Source organism: Montipora foliosa, chromosome 2 (assembly GCF_036669935.1).
Source record: "Montipora foliosa isolate CH-2021 chromosome 2, ASM3666993v2, whole genome shotgun sequence".
NCBI lineage: Eukaryota > Metazoa > Cnidaria > Anthozoa > Scleractinia > Acroporidae > Montipora > Montipora foliosa.
In genome coordinates, this window is record NC_090870.1 from 29,907,673 (window position 1) to 29,915,172 (window position 7,500).

At 39.9% G+C, this 7,500-nt stretch overlaps 1 protein-coding gene across 2 annotated transcripts in view; it reads left to right on the forward strand.

Moving 5' to 3' along the window:
- The first annotated feature begins 6,788 nt into the window (after positions 1-6,788).
- The window catches only part of LOC137990673 (protein kinase C gamma type-like), a 31,050-nt gene continuing 30,338 nt past the window's right edge, over positions 6,789-7,500 (forward strand). For both annotated transcript variants that reach the window (XR_011121538.1, XM_068835795.1), the window contains exon 1: positions 6,789-6,918. The gene's annotated coding sequence lies outside the window, so the exon portion shown is untranslated. The remainder of the gene's footprint in view (positions 6,919-7,500) is intronic.

Below are 7,500 nucleotides of genomic sequence, written 5' to 3' on the forward strand. Positions count from 1 at the left end.
AAACTGCCAAATGATAAGGGCTTGTCGACTTCCCCACATGTCCCTACTTAATCAGTATACATACCCTCCTGTGTTTTATGACAATGAACGTCCTTTGTGGCTGCGGCGCTTTGTTCTTGTTTATCAGCCGCTTTTCTCGAGTAGTACATTAACGGAGGACGAGATCTTTGTCCTACAATCTTCAGTTTCATCGCCTTCGGTGGCTTTAGAATAATATCAGCCTAAGTTCGGTTTTCTGAAAATATAAGGTTCCAGTTTCTGAACAAGAAAAGACTCATGGCTGAGCTTAACAAGAGAGGAGTCAGTTTGTCGATGTGGTAACAAAAGGCGATACTGGTGAAAAGACAGAGAAACAGTACCCGGAGTGAGGATCGGGGAATGCGATGACAGGAACGGAAAATTATGAACAGGGATTAAAGGAATCTAAACGAAAACTCTTTAAAACGCTTCTTTTTCGCTTCGAACTTGATTCATTCTCTTCATCTGCGTTTGTTTCTCATAAGCACAGTTCTTATCTTTTTGTTCATCGCACTGTACGGGTCATAATAGTCCGATGGGTTCTCTCATGTCAAAATTGTGTAAGGCTTTTAGAAAAATGCGGTACGAAAATCATGAAGCCGAAATAGATGGGGCGGTTCAGGTGCAACTTAATCTCTATAGTAACAGCGAATTGGTCTTCTTGCTTGGGGATACGACAGGCAACAGTGAAGTATGATGGTAGATTGATAGATTGTAGTATCATCATCAAAAGGAAAAGTGCTTCGAGGAATTTTTTATTCACATACAATAAAAATAGAAGTAGAACCAGTACAGAGCTGAGACACAACACACGCCTAAGCAGGCGATTATGGTCATTTTCGAGATTTTTGCTAAGACTTTTTATGTTACTGTGAAAGATATTAGAAAAAGACTTTTTTTTTCGCATCATTAAACGAAATGACCGCTTCTATTGTTTCGTTTTGTGATTTTTGCTGCAAAAGAAAGTGGATTTCAATGAACTGTTGCTGCAAGTAGGCGCCCTGCTAGGACATCACAAAGCCACGTAACATCATGAATATGGAAACCTATTTGATACTGTTTCTTGAATGTTTGCGCTCAAATAACTTAAAACGTATAAATGAAAATCGACGGGTATGTTTTTCTTGTATTTAGCGATCAATTTTTAGAGTTAAGTTCATGTCTTAATTTAGTTTGTGGCGATTTTGCTGTGACCTGAACGCCTACCGCCTAACGCCTTTATAAAGCACTAACAAAGGAAAGTATTTTTACGGAAATTTTAGACTTGAATTGATGTTGTTTTGGAATGAAAGAATTTAGAGCGGGGTTTTTGTCGACACTGCTTCAATTGCACGGTCTAACAGCAAGGAACCCAAAGTGTGTCCATGAGTCTTCCATGTGTACCACCAGAAGCAAAACTCGACCAGATCTCAAGGGGCATTGAGCTATTTCAATTAATTGAAAGTTTTTATCAGGAAATTTTCAAATAACAACTCGTGTGATTTTGTTCTGGTATTACATAGTTTCAAATTTAACGAAACCGAATTATTCAAGCGGCATTTGCTTGAGGGATTTTGTGAATGAAAACTTTGAAGAAAGTGGTTTGTATCAGCAAGACGATGCCCGGCCTTGCAAACGCTAATGAATCTACGCCTCCAAGGATTCATTATATGACAACTAAGAATATTCAATGTTTTGGTTTAATAATGACAAAAGTTTGGAATGAGGTTTACCTTGGAAATTCCTTATGCTTATAAGTCTTCCTGTTTACACTTTGCAAATCTCAAACCAGCCCTTACAAGCCTCTTTAGTGACATGATTTTTCGTACACAAGTGCATAGACTGACTCGGAGTTGACAAATTCAATCATACCGCCATTGCCCGCACTTTTCTTTCCTTTTGTCCCCAAACCAAGGCGTATTTGCTAATAAGACATACTTTTATTTTGCGAAAGTATCGGAGCATGAACATTTTCCTAAAGCCTTGAGGTGCAGGGTGCTCGTAATCTGCCCATTTGTGCAATGATTATCTGCGACTTTTGTATATCAAGTTAGTTCGTGTGTTTAATAATTTAAGCACATTCTTCTCATTCGTCCATTCTCATTATAAAACCACTTTTGTTTCAGTAAGCAAACATTTTAATTATTACGTTTGACCAGCCATGTGTGTGATACAGTTGTACGGACCAATATTCGAGACACAGGTCCTGGCACGTGTCCTTTACACGAGTCTTGATCTCTTTGCAAAAAAACAAGACACGTGATTCTTGTCTCTAATAGTCTGGCGGATATGTGAAAAATGCTGCACTTTGTGAAGAAAGCATCAAATTTTGCTGAAAGGTTGTTTATGGCATCCTAAAGAGATTTTGATATAGAGCCATTGACAGAAATTAGGTCTAGGCCATTTAAGGAGCCATTATGCATGAAAGCGAGGCCAAACTTACAAAGATAGCCATTCTGGCCTATTATATTAATTCAAAATGTTCCAAATTACATTGGTATTAGTTATATTTGTCGTCATGATATCATCACCTAACAATTCAACACAGGAAACTATAAGCTTTTATTTTTTACGCACGACAAGGCAATTTTCGCTATGACCTTGGCCTTCGCAACTAAACTGCTGTTCTTCTGACTAGGTTTGCTTCACATGTAACACCTGTCAATGATTATAAGACAACGAAACTAGTTAGGAAGTGTTTTCTTTAGTGTGAGCAGTTAAAACACTTTCAGAGAAAATACGAGTTTTTGTAAGAAAGTCTCAGTATTTAAAAGCAGATCACGTGACCTCGAAAAGAGGGGGCCATCTGTAGTTAACCAGCGTCTTCTCTCGTTACTATATTAAATACCCCACAACTCAGCAACATTGTCGCCAAATAAATTTTTAAAAGGTGCGTGGTACATTTGGCATAGGGATTGAGGGGAGGGGTGTATGAATGACTTGTGAAAGTAACTGCAGGCTGCAACTATAGCGGCCATCTTGAATTTTTCAGTACAACGAAGCTGTGGCACGACTTTTGGGAGCATTATATCAAGTTTTGGTTAATCAGTTATTCTGCCTGCTTGAGTAGCGTAATCAATCTATTACACAGTCTTCACCACAACCGCAAAGTGCAGTGCACCTAAGAGCCACTCTGATGCATGAGCAGTTAGACCTGCATGCAACCTTTCTTGCAGCGACATTTAATAAGTGCATCACAAGATGATGATCCGGCTGTTAATGTCGTCCAGAGGGGCTTCCAGCCAGAATCAGTCGTCATCCATCTCCATTGACTTGGACATGGCAAGTTCATCACTGGAACAATTGCTTGACCCCAGCAATGTCCACCCTGGTATGTTGCTCTTCTAGTATGCTGGATAAGAGCAGCTTGAGTTGGGGGTATAGATTCAATAGACTTTCCCTTCTGTGCAAACAGCTGCTTGCTTGCCTCGTCATTCTGGCACTAGTGCGGTCATACAGAAGAACAACGAATCGCTCTAGCTTTCTCAAGCATTCTTCACTCACATCATCTGGGTTGTTAGACAATTCCAGGAAAGCAGAGGTTGCTTCTTCACAGGCCATCCACGTGATCCATGCAGTCTTCTTCCCTTTCCCAGAGAAACAAGAAACAGTATCACAACCAGTAAAGGGGTGAAATACGGGTAGCGACCTTGGCTTTTCAGGACCAACAAGAGATGCAATGGCATGAACAGCTATATATCTCAAACTGGTACCAGTGCCAAAGGCAATCCACAACTCATTGATGTTAAGCTTCTGGGTTATGCCAATATGCAGATGATAACGACATCATTGTCAACAGTACGGATGAGGATGTTCTTGTGTCCTGCTTTCGACGCATCTGCTGCATGAACCATAATTCTTGTATCTGCTTTCTCGTGGTTACATGGAGTAAGTGTCAAACCGCAGTGGAGTACAAAGAACCTGTTTTCCTTTCATAGTAATGACGTGCTTGCCATCGCTGAAATCTACAGGGAAAGCTGCTCTACTAAAAACCCTATACTTCCTTCTTGTTTGCATCTACACGCAGGAATTCCTTCCAGTTTTTTGGCACAGTTGTCAAAGACTGAACACGCCCACGAATACCACATCCCCTTTCCTCTGGTCGTTGTTTTTTAACTGTTTGATACATACTCGTCCCATACAGGAACCGATGACCCGGAGCCTACAACTCCATTGCGTTCGTGTCACGGCGTTTTCACAGACCGATATATTTTAAGATTGAATTTCCCGCAAATGAGACTCCAGCAGGAGCCCGATGGCCAATTACAAGAAACTAACCTGACGTCATAGGGTCAGCGAACCGGAACTGCCTTTGCTTTTTTCGGCAAAGGTAGTCTAAAAATAGATCGGTCTGTAAAAATGCCGTGACATTGGCTCAGTATGGGAGTTGAAGGCTCCTGGTCATGGGTTCCTATCCCATATGATGTCTGCACTCTTGAAATGTTTTTACTGTATTTGTTGGTTTCAGCATGTTAATAGCTGCTGCACAATCAATTATAGCTGCATTTATTGGTGTCGGGGCACTGGATCGAGGCAATGCGATAATGATTGAATGCAGTCTGTCAGGTCGGATTTCTTTCCTGGAAGACGAAGCTGTCCACTTTGTGATGGTGGACAACCTTGATTTTCATGTTCAAAAAAATCGTCCAAGTCAAGAAAAACAGCCGTGAGAAAAGTGCACAGTCACTCTTTAAAGATGAGATTTGCTGCTTGTCTTTGGATGGTTCTTTCTGGCGAGGACTTCTGAACAATGGAAGCTTATTCTTCTTAGTATGATGCATGTTTTTTTTTTTTCTTCACTTAATCTCTCCTTGACAAATGTTTCGACCTCTTCTGCCCTTTTAACTACAGAAGCATCGGCTAGATCTTTTGTGTCAAGAACGAGAAGATCTCCACTTTCATCCCATGACATCAATGACCGAGATTAAGGAATTCACATCCTTAGCGAAAGATATCTGGGTGCTTTTTTCCTCTTCGTGATGTTTTGAAGACCCAGGTTTCATTCCCTCGTCTGTATCTGAGGAAGCTTCAAATTCTGCTATCAACCCTGCAACGTCTGGACCAGAAATCATCCAGCGTCGAAGAGCGGCAGGATTTTCTGTCAGCCAAACAGCTCCCCCGTCAACCTTCACCATAGCATTATTCTGTTCATGTGCTTGGTCAATGGCGATGGAAGAAAACACTTTTGCAGTCTTCTGTACTGTAAATTCACTATTGAGGAGTTGCACATAGGTCTGTATATACTAAGACTACAGTTCTCCAAATTGCCTATTATTAATTGAGCATCTCTTTATGAGTCTCACCTTCGCCATTAATGTCCATTTTTAAGTTACGTGAAGTACTTCACCAAAAGTAATGGGAAAGAACTTTTTTGTATGTACTGTACAAGCACATGTAAAACTCTAACGGAGACTGAAGGTCAAGGTCAAGGTAATTCAGAATTTACAAGATCATAGGTGATCACAGGTAAAAGGAACATGGAGATGGGTTAGCAAGTGAAGTTATAATACCAAAAAGCAAGGAATACTAGTGTATCCAAAGTATTAATATTCACATCGCAGGCGAAATAGATATTTTATGATCTTAGCCTCGTTTCCAAGCGAAAAAACCCCTAAAAGGGCCTTCACATGATTTTTAGCGGTGGCTCCATATCAGAGGGTTTTCATTGTATCCTAAGCTACCTATGAGCAAAATTTGGTGATTTCTTCACGAAGTGCACGATTTCCCTCAAATATGCACATATCCGCCGGACTATAAATATTTACTGTTTTCTCATGTTATTGATGTTTTCTAAATATCTAAAGGCTGAAAGTACCTTGAATGTCAAATGGACACACACCAACGAAAAAGTACTGTATGGTCACATCAGGTCGAATAACACACTTTACCTCCATCACTCGAGATGCGGTTAACGTCGATTTACTTTGATATCTTTAATGAGTTCATACTTTAAGTGCTGAAACAAGTACCAGGAATCCCTCATGCAATGTCCTCGATTTTACAAATTCCAGAATGTTCATCCAAAGTTTTTTACTTTTTTGAAACCACAATGTTTCAAATGTACAAAAAGGAAATCAAGATCCACAACTGTTATGAAATTTAAAATTTAGCCAAAATCAGTAACTGGAAACTGGCAACAAGGTCACGTTCAAAGTTGCGAGATTAAAATTTGTTCTTCAGTGGGCTTCAATAGTTTCTTTGGCCAGGAGAGAGTTCCACTAAACGACAGTCAGTGTAGTCACCGTGTTAATTTTTACTGACGGCTTTCCGCGATCATGAAAGCGTCATGCACCAAGCCTTTAAAACGGATACGGAATCAGCGTAGTACCGTAGTTGCTGGAGTGGTTTTCATGGTAATAGATTGACTGTGGTTTTTCTAGTCAGCATTCCCGTTAATTTTTCTCCAGGCCTTTAACAAAACGGATGCGGAATTAGCGTAGTACGGTAGTTACCGGAATGGTTTTCATTGTAATAGACTGATTGTGGTTTCTCTAGTCAGCATTCCCTTTGATTTTTCTCCGCCTTGGTTTCCGAATCTATCACTTCATTGGAACTGCTCTTGATCACTAACTTTTTTTCATCGCGCACTTCGAAGCTCCTGAAGGCCTAGTATCTTGCAATGAAATATTTGAAAAATGTAATACAAAAAGAACGACTGGTTAAAGAAACTTTAACAAATTTGAGCTCCACTATTAAGTTTATAAATAGAATTAAAACAAAGGAAAGTATGTGGTTTCCGAAAAGTTAAAGGGTATTCAAACGCCACAATTACAAGACTGAATGAAAATCACATTTTATGTGGTTGGTTTATGGTAATAACTGAATGACTGAGATAAAGTAAACATAGAAATTCGGGGAACACAGCAGGATGTACACTGAGCAGTTGAACATTTTTTCATTGGAGAAACGTTCAATTAGCAGGTATGTCGGTTTAATTATGTTCCTGTTCGTCCATAAGCCATAGTTAGTGAGGGAACTCACTGGGCCCCGGGGTACCAATTATTTTTTGATGACGCAGGGAGGTCTGAGAGTGTATTTTACTTTATAGCGGTCTACTTGATTGCAGGCACAAAACCAGTCTTAAGTTGAAAGCAGCGCAAATCCATACGGTTTTACTTAATTTAAAAGATCTACCCAAGCTGTTCTGAGGGAATGTATTCAGGTACTTCATGGGCCAATTATTTAGCAGAGATCACAGTTGTTTAATGAATTGGAATAAATATAAAGTTTAGTTTTAAGGAGGCTCAAAAGGGTCTCTGGCTGAGGGAGCGCACGTAAGCCACTCGCGCAATACTTGAAACTACTCATGTCAGGTCATCAATCAAAGACAAAAAATTGACAACGTCGCTAAAATCGGAAATAAATTTCGTCAGATGTGTTGAGCACTATCTTAAAACGTAGCTCGGTGCGCGGCTACACTGATATTTTTGTAAACAAGTAAGATTCGTTTCTTTCTTCATTTTTTCAACTTCCAAGAGCGTTTTCGAGAAACTAAATATTTTG